Here is a 21,747-nt window from a genome sequence, read left to right as displayed (position 1 = left end):
CTCAATCACCAAATATTAGTCCTTCACAATTAAAATGAGGAGGAAGTATCAAATGGAAGTTTGGTTGAGAGTGGAGTATCACTCGGTGGAACTGGAAGAGCAGTAGATACAAAGCTCCAATAAAAGACAACTCTTCAAAAGTTCACATTTGTGGTTGAGATTATGGGGCAGATTTACTTACCCGGCCCATTTGCGATCCAGCGGTGCGTTCTCTGCGGTGGATTCGGGTCCGGCCGGGATTCATTAAGGCATTTCCTCCGACGTCCACCAGGTGTCGCTGCTGCGCTGAAGAGCATCAGAACGCACTCAAGTTCACCGGCCTATTCCTGGTGAAGGTAAGTGCAAGCTCCGCGACACTTTTATTTTTTTTTAAATGCGGCGGTTTTTCCGAATCCGTTGGGTTTTTGCTCGGCCACGCCCCCCGATTTGCGTGCGCCATTGCGTGCGCCAAAATACCGGGGTAATACAGGGAAAATCGTCGCAAATCGGAAATATTCGGGTAACATGTCTGGAAACGTGTTAGTAACGCCTTAGTAAAGAAACGCCTTAGTAAATGACTCCCATTGTGTCAAGAATAATTCTGTCTCGGTGGCTACTTGAGGAAAATCCTGAAAGATCTGCGATGGATTCCGTTATGGTGTGAGCACCATAATGGACATCTGTGTCCAAATCGTCTCTATGACTAAGGACCTGATGGTCTTAAACGCGTCAGATGTAGATGTGAACAGCACCTAAAGCTGCTAAAGAATTTTAACGGACTTTGTGAGTGCCAATCAACGTCTTTTTCTTTCTGACACCATTTGTTTCACCAATCTGGCACAACATTGGGATCTATTTTAAAAACGAAAGTCACAACGTATGTGTGAACTACATACTGGATGTGGGGGTCTATTGACCATATTATTCTCTGGAACATACAAAAAGGTCATCAGAACCCACTTATTTATGGCAGGGTCCCCAACAATCTGATGTGTGTTGGGTGGCTCCACTCCATATGATGTTGGTGAAATGAAGTTGAATTTTGTGAGCCCAATCCTGGGAAGATAAAACTGTTGTCAGGAGTCTTGAGCAGAAGTCTAGTTCATGACCCGACCTTATCTGTTTGGGGAAGTTTGTAGTTATAGGGCGACATCCCCGATGTTTTTCCTGATTTGTGCAGGATCACCACTGAAACATATTAAAACAGTTTCACTCCGGTAAAGGGCGGTGTAGAAAGTGTAACGTCATCTCAGGGTAGACCGAGAGATGCGCCAACATCATGAACTTCTCGATACATCGGATGTAACTAAGTCTCCAGAAATGATGATTTTGAAATGTCCCAACAATATAAACGACTTTTCCTGAGGTTTCTGGGAGGTTTTTCTTCTACTATGGAGATATATTCCTCAGTTTGCTTTTGATGTGACAACCAAGTTATCCCTCTGCCATTGTTACTCATTACCTCCTGCATCTACTGAGTGATACGTCCAATATTATAATAAAAGGTAATGCGGCAGTGGGACAGAGTTCAGCAGTTGATGAAGATAAATGGAGGTATAAACAGATCTGGGGAACTAGTTTTATGTTGTCACATGCAATAAATGTACATAAATTATTGGATCCTGATGCTGACTGGCAGCGGAGCGTAAGCAAATATACATATTATTACGTGGGGCTTCTACGTTGTGGGTGAAGACGACCTTCGTATGTCATTGACTGTCAGAAGGTTTTACCCAATGTTTTCAAATGCTTTGATAGGATCCTCACAATAGATCTCTGACATTGATCTGAGTGACGTTGGGTGGGCAGCCTGGTCATCTTATTAGGACTTCTCCGAGCTGCAGCTTTCTGGGGGGTCTTTGGGCAGTAGAGTCACAGTCCTCCAAGAAATAGATGTTCTCTCCCCGAGCAAGGTTTTTGAAATACTCAAAACTTTACATTTGATGTAAGTGAATATTACGAGGGCAATGAACTTCTTGTTCCTATTTCTTTGTATTCATCAAATTTTAAAACCTTAACTTTATTTAGTTGTCCACCGTGTGTTGTCTTCTTGACCCATGACATAATAATGAACAAGTAAGATTATTTTCAGATCCATGGAGACCCAAGTGCTCACAGTCCTCCCAAACGATCATTTATCACCTTTCTAATGTAGGTGTGGAATGTCTTTCGGCATGCAAACCTCACCCACCACCGGGGCTTCTACATACTGTTGGGGCACCATGTTCCAGATGCAAGTAGTCCATATATTTTAGCCTAATTAACCCGTAAAAAAAAAACATATGGTTTGGGGAAGCCCGAAGGTAAATATTCCAGGTTGCAATTTGGGTAAAGATACAGCAGGACACATTAGCAGGTCCACTAGAAGACAACCTTCTGCTACATTGGGGCAGATTTACTTACCCGGTCCAGTCGCGATCCAGCAGCGGGTTCTCTGATTCACTTAGGTCCGTGCGCCAATATCCACTAGGTGTCGCTGCTGCGCCGAGGTCCGCTGGAGGTCACCGGAGTTCACCTTCTATTTCTTGGTGCAGGTAAGTGCGTGTACCGGGGTTTATTCCGAATCCATCGGGTTTTCTGACGGCCACGCCCCCGATTCCGTCACATGCATGAGGGCGCCGAAGCGCCACGATCCGACCGCATGCGCCAAAAACCTGGGGCAATTCGGCACAAATCAGAAAAATTCGGGAAAGCCGACGAGAAAAAGTGATTCGGGCCCTTAGTAAATGACCCCCATCCCCATAAAATCTACTTTATAATTTTACCTGGTATCCGGAGAGTCGAGGTGGGCGTGGCCTCCTCTGGCTAATATCATTACATGTCCTTTAGCCTCCTTAGGCTGAATCCAGCAACTCATCCCTTTCTCAGCCTTCAGCAATAATGTCATGTGACCAGGGTGACATCATCACAGGTCATTTATCCTCATTACATTAGCAAACTGTATATATTCTGATGAATAAAATCTCAGCAGCCCGCATGGACTTCTGTTCCTCTCCATGCCTCCCTGCAGGCTGCTCTGATTTTGTGTGATATGATATGCTGTGATTTTATGAGATATATGCTTGGTGTACAGTTGGGTAATGTTAGGAGGCTAAAGGACCTGCAACGATGTCACCCTGGTCACATGACGTAAATGCTGCATGAAGAGAAAGCATAGGGAGGAGCTGCTGGATTCAGCCCGAGGAGGCCACGCCCCCTTGACTCGCTTTACATATCCCTGGACACCAGGTAAAATTATATAGTTAATTCTGTGGAGATCTGAGGGAAAAAAATTAGCTAAAGGAAGGTGTTACTAGGGCTCTATGGGAACCTGCCACTCGCTGTATTTGTGAGGAATGTGGTAACAGGATCCCTTTAAGGTATATGGATGGAGAACATTCCACAGAGACCTGAACCATAAACCTTCTTGGTTTTTGTGAGTGTGTTTTGTGGTCACAGATAAGTCGTCTCCTTGTGTTCTGCTGGAAGGAAGAAAAATGCACCTTAAAGGGTCATAACAAGACAAGAACTTGGCTCCCGAGGCTCCTAAAACAGCTCGGCCGACCTTGGAGCCAAACACAATCCACCTTCTACTCCTTGTATCCTTTGGCCTCTGTGATATTCTAAGGACAGGACTGTTCTGTGTTTGTCGGCAGAGTTAGTCCAAATCTGGTTTATCTCTACATGAAATGAGAAGCTCGTAACAAATTTCTGGCAATGTCACATTCCTGGAGGTGATCTGTCCTCTTCTCTCTACTCCGCGGCTTGTGATGGGGTCATGGATCTGCCTGAAAGTCAGGGCCTGGAAAGTTCCCATGCTAATTAGATAAAGACACGGGTCTGGTTTTATTCCATGCTAACTACATTGTACAGGGCTTACCCTATGGGAGATCGCTGGACATAGCAAGGAGGCCTCGTCATACAGCAGATCGCAAAAACACATGAGCAACTTTTCAGTGGGAGTCTTCAGGAAGAGATGGAAATCTGTCTGAAGAATGTATATTGTTCTACAGATAACCTGAATACAAAACCATGTACAATCTGTTCAGCTCCTCCTTCTCTATAACATGCTGCCTGCAGATAGGACACTATGTACAATCTGCTCAGCTCCTCCTGCTCTATAACATGCTGCCTGCAGATAGGACACTATGTACAATCTGTTCAGCTCCTCCTGCTCTATAACATGCTGCCTGCAGACAGGACACAAAGTATAATCTGCTCAGCTCCGCCTGCTCTATAACATGCTGCCTGCAGATAGGACACTATGTACAATCTGCTCAGCTCCTGCTCTATAACATGCTGCCTGCAGATAGGACACTATGTACAATCTGCTCAGCTCCTCCTGCTCTATAACATGCTGCCTACAGATAGGACACTATGTACAATCTGCTCAGCTCCTTCTGCTCTATGACATGCTGCCTGCAGATAGGACACTATGTACAATCTGCTCAGCTCCTCCTGCTCTATAACATGCTGCCTGCAGATAGGACACTATGTACAATCTGCTCAGCTCCTCCTGCTCTATAACATGCTGCCTGCAGATAGGACACTATGTACAATCTGCTCAGCTCCTCCTGCTCTATAACATGCTGCCTGCAGATAGGACACTATGTACAATCTGCTCAGCTCCTTCTGCTCTATAACATGCTGCCTGCAGATAGGACACTAGGTACAATCTACTCAGCCCCTCCTGCTCTATAACCTGATAGGACACGATGTACATCTCCTGCTCTATAACCTTCTATGTGCAGAAACCATGTACAATCTGCAAAAAGCCTAGATCAGTGGAGATGATAAATCTAAACAGAACCCCGATATATTTAATCTTAAAGCAGTTTTTCTTTATTCCACCAAACATTGCGCAGTGTGACTACTATAAACACGCTACAAAACCATAGTTTTTACATTTTTCATTCCAGATTTATCACTATGTGCAGTGTCCTCCCTCTTGTATAGGGGCAGCAGATTATTGGACACTGGGGTGCAGCCTCTTTTATCTGGCGCCTCCTGCTCTGCTGCGGAGTGTCACCATCTTTTTTTCTGTGAACCTTTATTCTGTCGAGTTGCGGTAATCAATGTGGCGCACGGTCAGTAATGATGTGACGCACGGTCAGTAATGATGTGACGCACGGTCAGTAATGATGTGGCGCACGGTGAGTAATAATGTGACGCATGGTCAGTAATAAATGTGGCACACGGTCAGTAATAATGTGACGCATGGTCAGTAATAAATGTGGCTCACGGTCATTAATAAATGTGGCTCACGGTCAGTAATAATGTGGCGCACGGTCAGTAATAAATGTGGTGCACGGTCAGTAATAATGTGATGCACAATCAGTAATAATGTGGTGCCCGGTCAGTAATAATGTGGTGCCTGGTCAGTAATAATGTGGCGCACGGTCAGTAATAAATGTGGTGCACGGTCAGTAATGTGGTGCACAGTCAGTTTTTAATGTGGCGCACGGTCAGTAATTTGGTGCACAGTCAGTAATTAATGTGGCGCACGGTCAGTAATGTGGTGCACAATCAGTAATAATGTGGCGCACGGTCAGTAATAAATGTGGTGCACAGTCAGTTTTTAATGTGGCGCACGGTCAGTAATGTGGTGCACAGTCAGTAATTAATGTGGCGCATGGTCAGTAATGTGGCGCACGGTCAGTAATGTGGCGCATGGTCAGTAATAATGTGGCGCATGGTCAGTAATAATGTGGCGCACGGCCGGTAATACTAAGGCGCACGGTCAGACTAAGCAGTAACAGCCCCTTTAGCTGCACCTTTTTCTGTCTTGTCGGACACAGAGCAGCCGCGAAACAAAATTGGCGCAGACACTTTATAAATACTTGTGCGACATCCAAAGACGTTCCATCCAGTGCTACGTCACCACAAACGGGCGCCGCCACAATAATAGATCTGGGCTTTTCTCTTTTATACAAAAGTTGAATAAAAAATAGAAACCTTCTAATAAACCCTCCCTGTATCTCGCTGCCCTCCTTCAGTGTGAAAAATAATCCTCCAGTCCGTGTGTGTTTTTTATAGATATATATTTGCGGTATAACTGATGACTCCAAACAAACGCTCCGTTCCGTTCTCGCCAGCGGGCAGCCATTGTGCCGCAACATTCAACTCAAATATGTAACAAGCTGGAATATCTAATAAGTCAAGTCATTACACACATATTAATTTTGTACAAGTTTTGAGAACTGGATCTATTGCGGCCGTAGTGGTCACGGTAGAATTGTATATATTTATAGGTTTATTATGTATTTATTAGGTGCCCCAGGCCCAGCCATATACACGGCTACCCGGTGCCTACTTGATCACTCTAGATTGAACATCTTAAAATATTGAGAGGTTTGTGGACATAATGTTCCTGGCTCCGTTTCCTTTATACATTTCTAATGATTGTTGGAGGGAGAAGGGAAAAAAAACCGCTATAGGGTCAGGGAACAGATGGTCCCATTCCTTTTGTTTATTCTTTCTCACCCGGCTTCATTATACAGCAGCCACATCTCCAATAGTAAATCTCTTCTCCCATATTACACGAGCGCAGGATAAAGCTCCGCCGACGCGTCGCCCTTTGATTGACACACTGACTGCGGAGAGCAGGTTTCCCATAAATGTGTTTTAGTCCATTTATTTGGGTCTTTAGCTGTAATCACATATGGTAACACAAAGCCTCATCCAGAGCCACATCCCAGGCCAGAGAATCATTTCGGCAGGAATGTTTTATGTTTATACTCGGAGAAGCGCTGATACATGTCCCATTCCCATCACCAAGGAAATGGAAACCAACCAAATGTCTAGAAGAGACATCGGCAACATCATCACTTTATATTGTTTGTGAAATAAAACATTCTACAGTTATTCAATATACTTTCTGTATTAATTCTTGACTGTTTCTGTTATCATTCAGCAGGAGGCTTCATTGTTTACTTCATATGGATAAAAAAACGGTCCTTGGTCATGTGATGTCACACAGGTGCACAGTTCATTATATCCCTGGTCATGTGATGTCACACAGGTGCACGGCTCGTTATATCCCTGGTCATGTGATGTCACACAGGTGCACAGCTCATTATATCCCTGGTCATGTGATGTCACACAGGTGCACGGCTCGTTTTAACCCTGGTCATGTGATATCACACAGGGGCAATTGTGTAATTCTTCATTACACAAACAATGTCAGATATTTGCTGAAAGTGGACAACCCCTTTAAGTGGCACATTGGTAGAATGTGATCACTCATAATCAGGGAATAGAAGAGATGATTGACAGCTGCCTTGTGGGTGGAGCGTTGCACCGCGCACTATGGACGCCATTCCCTTACATACAAGGCTTTATGAAGTGGTAAGTTTTTGGCCAAAGATCTAATGATGACAAACGATGGTCATCGCAGCGCAGTCATTAATTAGTAATGTCTGGATGTTGTACTATTACCAGAGAGACAAGTACGGATGGCTTTCCATTGTAGCCGACGCATTAAAATTTGCTTTGCCCACCATCTTTAAATAAATAACAGGATCCCCCGAGGTTCAGCACTTGTAACGAGTAATAAGCAGGATTTATTTTTATTTTATGTATTTTTGTCTATTGAAGCTCGTAACGCCGGTCATGGGTGCAGTCAGCCTGGGCCTGATGAATGGCTTATATTCCTCTAAATAACATTTTACTTAGTGCGTCCAATCACTAGGATGAAAACAGATGGATACAAAGATAACTGGAGATAATCAGATACTGTGTATAAATATATATAAATACAATGGATAGGGATGGACATCTAGACTATATATGACCCACATAAATGTGACCTACGGCGGGCGGATGGATAGATAGATATGACTGTAGATTGATAGATGGATAGAGGTGATAAATATGACCTTTTGTACAGAGTTTGATGTAAGGTTGGAGAGTTGGATGGCACAATGGATGGATGGATAGTTGAATGGAAAGATGGATGGATGAATGGATGGATAGATAGATGGAGAGTTGGATGGAACAATGGATGGAGAGTTGGATGGAACAATAGATGGATGGAGAGTTGGATGGAATTATGGATAGATGGAGAGTTGGATGGAACAATAGATGGATGGAGAGTTGGATGGAACGATGGATGGAGGGTTGGATGGAAAGATGGATGGAGGGTTGGATGGAATTACGGATAGATGGAGAGTTGGATGGAACAATAGATGGATGGAGAGTTGGATAGAACGATGGATGGATGGATGGATGGAATGATGGATGGAAGGTTGGATGGATGGATGGAGAGTTGGATGGAACAATGGATGGAGAGTTGAATGGCACAATAGATGGATGGAATGATGGATGAAGAGTTGGATGGAAAGATGGTTGGATCAGACAATGGATGGGAAGTTGGTTGGAATGATGGATAGATGGTGAGTTGGATGGCACAATGGATGGATGTAGAGTTGGATGGAACAATAGATAGATGGAGAGTTGGATAGAACGATGGATGGAGAGTTGAGCGTAACAACTATTACAAAGATAGACTTACTGTAGAAATATATGACCTACGATAGATAGAGGGAGATCTTAATATTCCATCTGAGTAATGCCAATACATTATCTGATATTTTAAATGGAGTCTAACTCCAGTTTTGTCGTTATAAAACTGCAGACTGTGGTATTGTCCCTGGAGATCTATGGAATCCTACTTCTCTGTATGTGGTTTATAGCCAAAGGACTGTGAAAAATGTATTTATATTCCAGGATTGTAGCTGGACATGGAGTACTGGGAGTGTGCACACAGTGCTGTGCAGTTATCTCTCTTCTAAACTGCCCTTCTCTTCTGCTTGGTGTAAAAGCTATAACAAGCTCTCCATTGAATCCTATAGGAGTCACTCAAAGGAGAGGGAATGGACTGTAGGGTAGTGCACTACATAGAGCAAAGATCACATATTCCCAGTGTAATTGGAATAACTACGTTCTTCTGGTATACAAATCCATCTTTGGAGAGGGTAACATATACAGAAATGTGTAAAAGCTTTAGACCGGTGTGATCTAGGAACATTTGCACAGTTTTTGAAGGAACTCAGCAGGGAGGTTGTTCCAAACGTCTTGGAGATCTAAGCCCGGATCTTCTGTGGATGTAGGATTGCTCCTAACCTTTACTCTCTGTATGTAATCCTAGACACACTAGGCTTCTGTTGGGACCATATCATTACTTCAAGATCTCCTTATTCTACACTGGAGATAATTCTTTCTGACATGGGGTGGATGTTTGGGATCACTGTCCGGCTGCAGAATACATTTTTTACACTTCTATTACTTTTTTTTTTTTTTTTATAAATAAAAATCTTCTTACTTTATAACATTTTTTCCCCACTCCTGCCTAAAATTTTTGCACATATTAAATTTCTACATCCTGTATAAATATCTGCACCCGTACCGATAATATTATCCGTCTGTGAAAACCACCCGTCATATAAAACTGAATATAAATATATTATAGATTTAATCGGGACAGAAAAAGACTAAAAAGTGTGAAATACAAAAAGTACCAAATATTAGCCCCCACCCCAGTTACAAACCACATAAAATGTTCGATGTATTGTCTGTGGGATCGGCATGGAAACATATACTAAAAAAACTGCATAAGAATACTATACATACAGATATCTATTTCCATGACATGTGGCCGCAGTTTGACCTCTTATGTATAAGGTGTCGATATTTGGTTAAAAAAAATTAGTTTCGATGTTTTTTTCATAAGAGGAAGTTATATTTACGCTATAATGGTCCAGAAATGATAATTCTCCTTGTGATCACAGCAATGAGCGCTCCCCTCCTCTCTTATTATATTCTGATTGATTCGACATTCTAACCTTTGGCCGCTTTAACCTCACTCTTTGTGGTTTCTCATTGGCCAAGGTACGACATGTCACCGGGTCCTAAGACATTAATATTTAATACGCACATTTCACAAAAAAATGGCACACAAAGGCAATAAAGACTAATAATAGAAGAGCATTGTGTTATTGACCATGATTGAGGAGCCTCTTCCAGGGCATCTGCCCCCATTGGATTGTTTGATCTTTAATAAAGACTGGAAACGTCTGATGACTTGGCCTCATTACTGGATCCAGTGGTAAGGCTGGAAACCACTAAATAATTGCATTTATTTATTTTTTTTATTATATTTATTTAACTATTTCACTCACCTGGAGATTATGGACCCTAATTCTTTATCACTTACATGACTTAGTTGTATATTAGAGCGGTCATCCGGCCACTACAAGCTTTACCATATCAATAGGAAAGGAATAACTTGCTGACTGTTTGGGGTCCCAGCGGTGAAAAGTGGTGATGTGTGGACCCAGGAGAGTTCGAGTTCTGGAGGTTTAGCCGAAACTTGGACCAAGGTTTGGTTCAGATACCCAAATGTGAACACCTTGCTATAGCACCCACAATTGGTGGTGACACGGATCATGGGTCATAACTCTTTAAATGCAATCTGCAAAGCCACGGGGGGACCTGAACCTACAATGCTCAGCACAGACCTGATACCTATTGATTAGAAGGATAGTCTGCTGTACCCCAATAGATAAAGAAGGTGGCGACTAATCTCTATGGCACTGACAGAGCCTATAGCCTATTGCAATACTCGACTACTTCCGTCAGCACTATAGACAGTGACTGGAACAGCCCCGTACATGGCTAGCCTGCCACTTCATTCATTTGCAATACATTGGATTCCCATTCCCGGGAACCTTGAGGTCCCACAAGTGGAAACCCCTCCAATGAGAAAGATTTCCTGAATTCTGTGGATAGGAGAAAACTTGTAGAGACTGGACAACCCCTGTACCCCATGTGGTCAGACAGTCTCCTTGGGATTTTGGTTAGTGGCAGCTGAGATTTGACTGCAGCAGCCAATCGGTATCTCAGTGATGGCGAGTTGTACCTACTGGCTTCAGTAGGTTTTCAATGGTTTCCAAAGACTGAGCCACCGAGTCACATGACGACTGCTCGTAAACTAGAGAATGGACGGACTGATGGAATTTCTACCCTGGATCAAGGAAAAACAAAGTTTTACAGGATGGGATAAGGAAAATCACGCCTCTTTTAGCAACCTTGTAAGGTTGACATCAAGCATGACCTTCAGGAAGCCTAATGACATGATGCGGGAGTAAAACCAGTACAAGGTAGGGAACTGAGTGAAAGGCTTTTGACTAAGGTCGGGAAGTAGATACCCTGGATCAAATATATACTTGCCTATCCAGGGGGCCTCCTTAGTTAAAGCCCTCTGTCTTCTGTTGCCTCCAGTACCATTGGACCCAAAGGGATGACAACATTATGTTGGAGCAAATCCCTGTTGTGAGACATGGCCACCGAGGAGGCCCTCTGTCATAGGGGTACGTATATGTTTTAAATAAGTGTTGACCACACATAAGGCTTTTGTCTTCTCCTACATCTATAAGAATGATAGAGGACCCTACCTAAATCCCAGAGGATTGTAACCTAAAAGTGTTGCCTTTTGGTCCATGAAGCAGCGTGCCTTTTTTTTTTTTTTTTACAGATCCATTAGAAACTACTCCCCCTCCCGTATGCCTCTATGTAAATATCATAGACAAGCAGATGGGACCTGTGATGGGGCTGGTATTTTCTTGACAAGTTTTACTTTAATTTATAGGAATGGACATGACAGTGACTTTCCTATTGATCTGCCTTGGAAATGGACACAGTAAAAATATCACATTAAAGGTCACTGGTATCGATTGCAGTCTCAGCGCATGAGTCTGTGGGTATGAATTTGTATCAGTATAAGGCCGTGTTCACACTTGCATCATAACCCTCATGCTGTAACGGGTCCTTTATCTCATGGTCACCAATGAACTTGTTTGTGTTCCCATAATTTTTTTGAAGGCAACAAAAATTCACTATGCCGACCCATTCTCTTTCTCAAACACTTTGGCAACTACAACGAAAGAGAGTCTAATATCTAAAAAAGTAAATTATAAGTAGGATCCATATGTAGGGTGGATAATATAAATTTAATCTTGCTACTGTAGTCTACAGTAAGTGCTCCTTTGAGCAACATGTCCACCAACCTACCCATTTTCAGTAAACTCTTCTTGGATGTCCTCGTACAAGGACCAACTTAACGGAAATATGTCTACTATTCGTTTTAAAGGGTTGTACAGGCAGTCCCCGGGTTACATACAAGATAGGGACTGTAGGTTTGTTCTTAAGTTGAATTTGTATGTAAGTCGAAAATTGTATACTTTATAATTGTAGTTCCCGACAATTTTTTTTTTTGCCCCAGTGACAATTGGAGTTTCAAATTTTTTTGCTGTAATAGGACCAAGAATTATCAATAAAGCTTCATTGCAGACAATTTTAAGCTGATTATTGCAATCTGGGACTATTTTAAAGCATCCAGAGAGCTTCACCAGAGGTCACAGTGGGCAGAGGGGTCCGTCTGTAACTATGGGTTGTCTGTAAGTCGGGTGTCCTTAAGTAGGGGACCGCCTGTACAGGGATCCTGCGTAATCTGTAGGCGATAAATATAAAATTATTATTATTATCCTAGAAGAACCCCTGTGGGTTGGGATAAAAAAAAGCGTTCTTGCTATGCTTAAAGGGAACCTGTCACCGCTGTTCCAAAAAAATTAAACTAAGACAGGTTCCCATAGAGCCCTTTAGTCCTAAGGGCACCCATTCATCAACTAACACTGGCGATGCATAGAAAAGGAAAAATCACATTTTATTCTGTACCTGCTAACCAGGGAGAACCCAGCGAGTCCACGTGGGAGGATCACTACGGCTCGAGTCCTCGCCCTCCTCTGTGCACATCAGCCAGCGCACGCCCCCTGTATGATTTTTCCTACATCGCACAGCCGAGTTCCGCGCATGCGCACTGGCTGCACTCAGCTGTGTCAATGCTTATCAGTGAGCAGGAAGCCAGGGAGCTGTGTGACGTAGGAAAGATGGAGGCGTGCGCTGGCTGATGTGCACAGAGGAGGGCGAGGACTCGAGCCGCAGTGATCCTCCCACGTGGACTCGCTGGGTTCTCCCTGGTTACCAGGTACAGAATAAAATGTGATTTTTTTGCTTTTCTATGCATCGCTAGTGTTAGTTGATAAATGGGTGCCCTTAGGACTAAAGGGCTCTATGGGAACCTGTCTTAGTTTCATTTTTTGGAACAGCGGTGACAGGTTCCCTTTAAACTTCAAGTCCCTGCTCTTCAGCGCTAATAGCTCAGCCGTATGTGCTGGGGTCGTCACTTGTGATGTAGAGGATGTGTCGATCCATCTCTGCCAACGAGCAGAACACCTCTACGACACTAGAAACGGGAGCCAGAGCAGGGCAGGAGCTCTTACCTTTTTGGGCCTTATACGACCCCTCATCAACTCTACCTTTGTGTTGGGCAGATGCCCATTCTGGAAGCTTTAGATAGGTAAACCAAGCTGTCGAGATGTTACAATGGATCAGTAATTCATTTGTTTATAATAAAACAGAGGACGTTCATATTATCATTACCTGTTATACCGTCTTACATGATTTTTGGAATGTTTTTCTGACTCACCGTGAAGGTAAAAGACGAGACCATTCCAGGACACTACTATTGTACGTAAGGAAATCTTCAGCATTAGGATGTCATTAGCTTAGCTGCTTCCATTCCTTTTATCCGGACTCCTTTCCTTCCTTTCCCATCAGGTGTAACATGTTCTCTTCTAAACAGATTCTAGCGGCTTCTAATTACACAATATGGAGTAATGGCCGCTAGAGGGTCTATTCCTGCTACACGGTATTCATCTTCCCGTTGTAGAGCCTTTCATGCCGTTATTTCTAGACTTGACCCCCTTCGTGTAGGTTTCACTCGAGTTTTCAATAATAAAATGTTTCTTCTCTGAAGCTCTTAAAGGGTGTTCGTAATTCCTACAGGACTCCAGACATAACTTTTGCATTTTAAATTATACATGCCCTGGAAGATAAAGTAATGCTAATGAGGATTAACCGCCTTTGAAAAGGACCTTTTTCACCTCTTTTGTAGCTATAAAACTGCTTTGAGAAACAAACAGGTCATTGAAAGAGCCATGTTTTAGATATTAAAGGAAAAAAAGAATCAGTGTTTTCAAATATAAAAGAACCATTAATAGAAATTTCTTCTAGAATTATCCACAAGCACTGCTGGGAAAGTGGACATTGGTAAATTGATTGAACTTTCTTGAGGAGCTCGAAGGGTCTTCTTAAGATGATGGTATTCTTAGCGGATAAACAAAGGTTTTGAAGATGTATGGAAAGCCTCAATGTGGAGCTTTATATTACTGGAATGACTATTCAGTTTCTGTCTGCTCTCCTGCATGACCTAAGGCCATACAATAGATTCATGCGAGCCTAACCCATTGCTATTACTGGGGCTGATGAATGGTATATAATGTGTGGTGGTCGCCTGACCTCCACCTGACAGCAGACAGTAGAGCCACTTTGAGCATGCCCAATCCATTTGTCCTGATAGCAGGCGACCTACCACCAGGCCTGGCCAAGCCAAGTAGACATGTCTATGGGCTCGGAATCATTCCACATGGTTGTAGGTTGCTTACAAAGTTCTCATTCGAGGTCCAAATTTCAATTCGGAGACTTTCACACTTTTTATCATAATCTAATTTCCGAATGTTTCTGCAAAAGGTCAAAATGTCAACTACTTTTTCCAATTTGTAATAAACAGTGAATCCAATTTGTCTATGGAAAGTATTGACCCTTTAATTTGCCCAATAATTTTGTTGCCAACATTTCTTGGGTTTGACTTTTGGTTTGGGCTTCTCACTGTTGGTCCTCTTGTACGTTTGTTGATCGTCAGTGACTACCTGGTTCTGGCCAGGGTCAGCTCCAGGTCTCAGTAGACCCCTGGGCGACAGAGCCTCCGTGGGCCCCTTTGCATTGAACTCATGTGGCAGCATTAAAAAATTCAGAAACTAAAACAGGCTCCAGTTCCCTAAAATATTCCCTAGTTTATCATCCCAAACATCAAGGTTATTTTATATAAAGACCCCCTATGAATCAATCACCCCCATTGATTCCTTATGTACAGCTTTATGTGGCTCTGGCACCATGCCCAGTGCTGGTGCCGGCCCTGGTTCGGACCCCCAATACAATCTGACGTCCGTCATTGAGGGTTCCTGGTAAACAATGGGATCCATTAGACCAGTTGTTACCTTCATCCGTAATGATGGCTCTTGGGTAACTGACTCTTGGCTCTGCTATTTGCTGTAAGTTCTACTATTCCAGAATTTAGAAATGACACAATTGCCCCCCCATGTCATTAACGCAAGGAATTATCTTATGGAGGGAATTCTTCTCGAGCCAACAAGATGTCCCCCTCTTTAAGGTTGAGGAGGCAGAAGACTCATTGGGGGTTTGTTTTGATCTTTGGGTTATAAAACATTTGGAATTGATATCCACTAAACCCTTGTCCCTTTTATCCTCGAGTACAAGAAGCTCCTGTATTCGTGTCTGCAGGGCGATATTACCCAAGGTCAATGGGTCAAGTCAGGACGCTGCGAGTCATGTAAAATAATAATTGACCTACACGACTTCTTCACACCGTCTGGTAATCATGTTCCTCCTGTCTTGTTAAACGTCTTCTCCTCACACACAATTAGTATGGCAATAAGCGATGTCCCTGGAACGTACGGGGAGGCCGCGCTTTGCGAGGAGCGACTGTACACACTTAACCTTTTAAAATGTCGTTACAGAAGGTACTCTGCGCTAATGAGTCATTTTTCTAGAAAACTTTCCTGGCGGGAGGAGTGGACGGAGGGGAAGACGCGGCCACCTACTCCTTGGAAACGTCTTCATCGGTAAGCGCTTCAGGTCACCGGCCGTAATTGGTCTCCAGTAATAATAGCTGTTTATTCCGGTTGCCTGTAGAAAGTCATCGGATCACAAGCCTAGAGCCTTCATTTCAGAGGCCGTTACGTTTCGGGACTTGGAGTGTTTGGGGAACCATCAAAGTTAAGGATTTGCCTGTGTTCCTCCGGGAAAATAAGGTCTAAATGTAAGACTAGGAGAAGACACGTGCTCCGTCTGGACAGGTCCTGGTCCTTGGTCTACGATGTGTCGTTCCGGCAGCTTATTGGCTGACAATAAGATCTGAAACGCGTCGGGAGAGGATCCGGCAGCAGAGCAGTTAAGGAGATGATGGGCATGAAAGTGTTTTGCTTTTCTTTGTGTAGAAAATGAAAGTTAAAATATCATTAGCAACGTTGTATCTCCATTTATTTAATTTGCCCACCCACTCCTTCCTCCCGGAATGATTGTGTCGGAGTCCTAATTAGCATAGGCATGAACTGCTTGTAATTACACGAGTAGTGACCCAACGGCAGAAGTCATTTGATAATAATTAAGTCTTTACTATCATTGCGAGGCCATCATTCTGCTGGATGTCTGCAACGTGTTCTAATCAAGCAGATTCTTTCTTCATTTGTCGTAGTGGATGGTAAGAAACGCTCATTAAAGGGGCGGGCCGGGCTCCTTCACACAGGAGTGCTGCCAATATTCTTTAAATCTGCTGTATATCGTATTGTGTCATGAAAATCACAATGAAAAATAATGCAAAAATATATTTTATATTGACCGTTGACTCTTTTTTTTATAACTTGGTGTTTCTGTTTAGTTATTTTTTATCCTCTCACATTGTATATGTAGCATTGTCTGTAGTTTGTAGATTATTATATTGTTTTGTTGGAAAACATTTGATATTTTTCTTGCATTTTATTCACTTAAAGGGATTTTCCGGAAGTTAAAGATCATGGCTGCTTTCTTCCAGAAACAGCGCCACCTCTGACCATGGTTGGTGCTGGTATTACAGCTCAGCTGTATAGAGATGAATGGAGCTTAGTTCCAGTACCACATACAACTCACGGTTTCAAAAGAAACTGTTTTTGGATGTTTTTCAACATGTTTCTGACAACCCCTTTAAGTGCAGTTTCTCCCGGCACCTGTGGACCACTGACCATGCAGTGCCACTTTTTAATGGACCAATGACACTGGGGACTGAATTCCTTATATCATAGCAGTAAAGGTTACAAGGATTCCCTGCATCCCCTTAACACAGCCGCCCGACACTGTAATGATGACATTTTGATGCTGCTGTTTAGCAGGGAAGCAGGGACTCCTTGCATCATACATCACTATGATGTAAGGAATCCTGTCCCCGGCAGTGTGGTCTGTGGTTCACGGACTGTCTGGCAAATTTGAAACTTCTGTAAAGTGTAATAAAGGGCTGTTATAATTAGAGCAAATTAATGCTATTGTTTGTATTAAAATTTTCCAATTTTCCAATATACTTCCATATTCCTCACGGTCTGATAGATCTCTGCTTGCTGTCATTTTATAGGAAGCTTTAATGTTTACTTCCAGTGGACAGAAATCTGACCATGGTCACACAGGTGCACAGCTCGTTATAACACACAGCTCTGATTACCCTCTGTGACATAACGAGCCATGCACCTGTGTGACATAACGAGCCATGCACCTGTGTGATATAACGAGCTGTGCACCTGTGTGATATAACGAGCTGTGCACTTGTGTGATATAACGAGCTGTGCACCTGTGTGATATAACGAGCTCTGCACCTGTGTGACGTAACGAGCCATGCACCTGTGTGACATAACGAGCCATGCACCTGTGTGATATATAATGAGCCGTGGACCTCTATGACATAACGAGCTGTGCACCTGTGTGATATAACGAGCCGTGCACCTGTGTGATATAACGAGCCGTGCACCTGTGTGATATAACGAGCCCTGCACCTGTGTGATATAACGACACGTGCACCTGTGTGATATAACGAGCCGTGCACTTGTGTGATATAACGAGCCCTGCACCTGTGTGATATAACAAGCCATGCACCTGTGTGATATAACAAGCCGTGCACCTGTGTGATATGACGAACCGTGCACCTGTGTGACATAACGAGCCGCGCACCTGTGTGATATAAGGAGTCGTGCACCTGTGTGATATAAGGAGTCGTGCACCTGTGTGACATAACGAGCCGCGCACCTGTGTGATATAAGGAGTCGTGCACCTGTGTGATATAACGAGCCGTTCACCTGTGTGATATAACGAGCCGTGCACCTGTGTGATATAACGAGCCGTGCACCTGTGTGATATAATGAGCCGTTCATCTGTGTGATATAACGAGCCGTGCACCTGTGTGATATAACGAGCCGTGCACCTGTGTGATATAACGAGCCGTGCACCTGTGTGATATAACGAGCTGTGCACCTGTGTGACATAACGAGCCCTGCACCTGTGTGTTATAACGAGCCGTGCACCTGTGTGATATAATGAGCCGCGCACCTGTGTGATATAACGAGCCGCGCACCTGTGTGATATATAACGAGCCGTGCACCTGTGTGATATAACGAGCCGTGCACCTGTGTGATATAAGGAGCCGTGCACCTGTGTGATATAACAAGCCGTGCACCTGTGTGATATAACAAGCCATGCACCTGTGTGATATAACGAGCCGTGCACCTGTGTGATATAACGAGCCGTGCACCTGTGTGATATGACGAACCGTGCACCTGTGTGACATAACGAGCCGCGCACCTGTGTGATATAAGGAGTCGTGCACCTGTGTGATATAAGGAGTCGTGCACCTGTGTGACATAACGAGCCGCGCACCTGTGTGATATAAGGAGTCGTGCACCTGTGTGATATAACGAGCCGTTCACCTGTGTGATATAACGAGCCGTGCACCTGTGTGATATAACGAGCCATGCACCTGTGTGATATAATGAGCCGTTCATCTGTGTGATATAACGAGCCGTGCACCTGTGTGATATAAAGAGCCGTGCACCTGTGTGATATAACAAGCCGTGCACCTGTGTGATATAACGAGCTGTGCACCTGTGTGACATAACGAGCCCTGCACCTGTGTGTTATAACGAGCCGTGCACCTGTGTGATATAATGAGCCACGCACCTGTGTGATATAACGAGCTATGCACCTGTGTAACATAACGAGCCCTGCACCTGTGTGTTATAACGAGCCGCGCACCTGTGTGATATAACGAGCCGCGCACCTGTGTGATATAACGAGCCGCGCACCTGTGTGATATATAACGAGCCGTGCACCTGTGTGATATAAGGAGCCGTGCACCTGTGTGATATAACAAGCCGTGCACCTGTGTGATCTAAGAAGCCATGCACCTGTGTGATATAACGAGCCGTGCACCTGTGTGATATATTTTACGAGCCGTGCACCTGTGTGATATATAACGAGCCGTGCACCTGTGTGATATATAACGAGCTGCGCACCTGTGTGATATAACGAGCCGTGCACCTGTGTGACCATGGTCACATTTCTGTCCTCTTGAAGTTACATAGAAGCTTCTGATAGAATGACAGCAAGCAGAGATCTAGAAAACCGTCAGGAACACAAACAGAAAGTATATTGGAAAATTGTCTATTATATGACTTTTTGCATTTTTTATCAGTTTTCTCTTGTGTAGGCGCCATTGCTTACCGTTTTCTTCCTATACTGCCCCCTATCACACAACAATTGGCATCAGACCTAGAAAGTGCACCTGCTGGAGAGGCCACGCCCCTGGTGCACAAAGAGGCTAATTTGCATATAAATAATTGGACAAGGGACAGGTTTGGGATAGAACATTAGAAGATCTAAAACTTCAATCCAATGTAGGTCCCAATGAGGGCAAATATTTTTCCGTGAAATATCCCCCAACCCCCCTTATAGTAGTTACAGACGCCACATGTTTCCGCTATAACACTGCAGTCATAGTCACTCAAACATACCTTGAGAATGCTGTAGCTACACTGATGCAGAAACATATCTTGTTTAATCCCCAAGGTGAGTGGTTTTGCTAAAAAAGTAATTATACAATTATGATAATGAAGCTTCTGTGTTGGGGCTCAGCGCTTCTCCTTTCACATTAAAGAGGACCTGTCACCTAAATTTTCGGCACTAGGAGATGTTACTGAAGTAAGCAGCTCCTAGTGCTTGATCAAACGCCGCAGTGTTAGAAGGATAGCGTTACCAGAAACCTCTGTTAACAATATCTAACACTGTGGCGGGGTACAAAGCTGTCCAGTGTATTCATGAGGGGGCGGGGTTGGGGCGTGGTTAGGGGCGGTGACTGCCGCATGACGCGTGGCAGTCACTGCCGGCCTATGGAGTGAGCGGGACGGTCTGGGGAAGAGGTAGTGCCAAAATTATGGGTGACAGGTCCTCTTTAAGTCTACACTAGTCAAGAGAATGATGCAGAAATCGATGAACGAAGCAGCACTCCAAAGGAATAAAGTGAGAATATTTTATTCCACCATAGATGCAACGTTTCGCCTTTTCTATATTTTCAGCTTGAAAATGCCTTTATAGAAAAGGCGAAACGTCGCATCTATGGTGGAATAAAATATTCTCACTTTGTAGCATCGATTTCTGCTACATTTGGGGGGTTTGGGTTTTGTCGGACCCTTGGCGAAGACCTGAAGAGAATGATGTAATCACTGTGTCTGTGCCTGACAGGCAGAAGTAATCAATCACTTCACCATCCCCCAGCTGTGTATGAGTCATCCAGCTCAGGTTGATTAGTCCTGTCTGGACAATATGGGAAGCTCAATGTGTAATGTGTTTCTGTAGGAAGCCTGCACCTAACATTCCTTAAACCAAGATTGAACAAGATATATGCCTGCATCAATGTAGCTACAGAATTCTCAATGTATATTTGGTTCATAATACATCAAATCCCAAATGGTAGATTTCCTTAAAGGACCTAATTTTCTGGATAAATTATCAGTATTTTTACCCTGGAAAAAACCTTTCAGTAGGACCCATTAAGGTCCATTGATTCTTTTCTTGTACAGTCTGTATGGGGCAGATGTAGAAGCTGAATGTCTTAGAGTTGAGTAGTTTGTGGATCAGAGTTGGGTAAGAGTTGGCTCTGCAGATTTTCCTGAAATCTTATTTGCCGGTGTTTACTTGTAATCAGGATTCTCATATTGTTAAAGCGAAGCCACAAAAATGTTTTCCCGGTGCAGCAAATGTTTGGAGATTTATTATTGAAACAAGCAGAAATCCTCGGAATTTGTTTTTACTACCATCGGAGGGAACTTCCCATGAAAATTCTTTCCGATCATGGCACAAATCCCCAGCGCTGTGTAATGCTCAGCAGACGATCGCCCTACACCGCAGGATTGTGCGGGAAAAGAAGAGATTCCCATTGTTTGGAAACTCTTGTCTTGTTACCATTCCTTGGGTTGTCCATCGAGCCAGAGGTCCAATCATATTACACGCCCCTTTAATAAGTGTCCGCAACATCTTCTATAAACAGCCAAACAACAAACATAAGTGACCCTATGGAAGGAAAGGTTATGAGATGGTCAATCACTTCAAATATTTTCCAAGTTGCGATCAACTCCCTACAGTATATCCCCGATCGGAACGTTTTACAGGTTATTCGTCTTATCTGAGAGGAGGTCGGGGCGATTACAAGTGATGATCCGTAATGATGAGCTACATCCATTGGCTGAAGAGGAACAATAGACTTAAGCATCCAAAGACAGGGTGGTCTTATAGCTCAGTTCAAAATGGCTGACTCCTTGTAGGAATGTAGGAATCGCTCTCTACCTGCATTGTGTAGGACCCCACGGGACCCCTATATGCTGGTACAAAGAATAAGCACAGATCTGTAGCACAGGCAGCCCCCCCTGGTTAGGAAAAAGGTTATGGTTAAGATTCTGTAGGTTTGTTCTTAAAGGGGTTGTCCAGCCACTAGCATAACAATACATTTTCGGCTGATCCATGGGG

General features: G+C 43.6%; 1 long non-coding RNA gene across 1 annotated transcript in view; it reads left to right on the top strand.

The window, feature by feature from the left end:
- The window catches only part of LOC140106615 (uncharacterized), a 77,845-nt gene extending 61,608 nt beyond the window's left edge, over window positions 1-16,237 (top strand). The window contains exon 3 of the long non-coding RNA XR_011850821.1: window positions 15,672-16,237. This is a non-coding gene — a long non-coding RNA (uncharacterized lncRNA). The remainder of the gene's footprint in view (window positions 1-15,671) is intronic.
- Window positions 16,238-21,747: the final 5,510 nt, after the last annotated feature.

The sequence above is a fragment of the Engystomops pustulosus genome, chromosome 11 (assembly GCF_040894005.1).
Source record: "Engystomops pustulosus chromosome 11, aEngPut4.maternal, whole genome shotgun sequence".
NCBI classification, from domain to species: Eukaryota; Metazoa; Chordata; class Amphibia; order Anura; family Leptodactylidae; genus Engystomops; species Engystomops pustulosus.
This window is presented reverse-complemented; position numbering and strand designations above follow the sequence as displayed.